Source organism: Chinchilla lanigera, unplaced genomic scaffold, assembly GCF_000276665.1.
Source record: "Chinchilla lanigera isolate Chin_1 unplaced genomic scaffold, ChiLan1.0 scaffold00073, whole genome shotgun sequence".
Lineage (NCBI taxonomy): Eukaryota > Metazoa > Chordata > Mammalia > Rodentia > Chinchillidae > Chinchilla > Chinchilla lanigera.
This window is the reverse complement of record NW_004955474.1, coordinates 6,203,360-6,204,787: the sequence shown is the minus strand read 5'-3', so window position 1 is coordinate 6,204,787 and position 1,428 is coordinate 6,203,360.

Below are 1,428 nucleotides of genomic sequence, written 5' to 3'. Positions count from 1 at the left end.
AAAAAAAAAAAAAAAAAAAAAAAAAATACAAAAACAGCATGGCAAACATTAAATCCTATGTCCAGCATGTAGGGAACATGGTGGTAACACTTGAGTTTGAAAGGGCGTGGTTGGCCCCGCCCCTCTAGCCTTGCTCATTGCAGACCACAAATCCTCTCTTTGACTTGTTCCACTCATGGCCTGAAGCTTTCCTTGGATGATGCCCTCCATTCCTGGCATCTCTGACTTTCTAAAGTCCACTGTACCTTTGGCTTCATTCCTACAGCTTCATACACTGCCCTCTCTATGTTTCCTTGCCTGGCCTTCAATGCCTTCCTTTACAATCTGCTTTTTGGTTTGTGGTTTGCTTTTTTGAGACAAGGTCTCCCTATGTAGCTCAGGCTGACCTTTAACTCATGATCATCCTCCTGCCTCAGCCTCTGAAGGGCTGGAATTCCAGGCATATACCACCATGTCTGGCCAAAATCTGGTTGGAAACTTCCTTGACCCTATAGCTCTTGCATTCTGCATGCTAGTAAAATCATACCACAATGATGATGCCATGGTTTGCTGTCAGTGGCTTCCACAGTAGTCAGGCCTCCTTAAACCATGGCTACAGCAGCCTCTGAGCACACAGATGGCCAAGCACAATAAAATCAATCTAGGGAAACCAATCTTCTAGGAGGCCCTTTTGGAGCAGGGGTCCCAGGAAATACCTTCTCAAAAGAGAGGCTGACACTTACGAACCTTGAGCCTGTGGTGGTGGTGGTGGGGAAGCTTACTGATTTCTGAAATGTTTTCAAGGCATCTTTCTTCTTGTTCCTGTAAAACGTAGGTACTTGGTTTCTTTTTAATAGTGCTAATCTCTTTAGCAGGCCTGCCTCCTTTGGCCCCAATTTTACCCATGGTTCTTTCTAGGCCAAAATTTAAGCTTTTCAAACTTTCCTGCTCTTCTTTTTGCCCCAGTTTGCATCGTAAATCTGGCTAAAACCTGCCAGCAGTACCCATGCCACAACCTCAATGTTTGGCTCTCTTGAAGTTTCCTCCACTAGATTAATTAGTCTCTGCCCTGAACCTTAGTTCCCTGTATAGTCTAAGGACATGGGTAAAGTGTAGACAACTTTTCTGTAACAGCATACTGGTCTCAAGTCCAATAGCCAATGCAGTCCCTGTTCTCAACTAACTCTGAGCCTCTTCTTTACTATCTGCATTCTTATCAGCACCCTGGTCTTCCGAGCTCTGACCAGAATCAGGTATCAAGCTCTGTTTACAGTACTTTAGGGCTTCCTCCATTTGAATCTTCAAATCTTTCAAATTCCTCTTCCAAACCACTTCTGAAAGCTTTTAAGCCTCATGGTCAGGTAGAGTCACAGAAACAACCTCATGTCGATGGTACCGGTTCTCTGTATTAGTCACCTTTCCCATTGCTCAGATGTAATACCTGACATG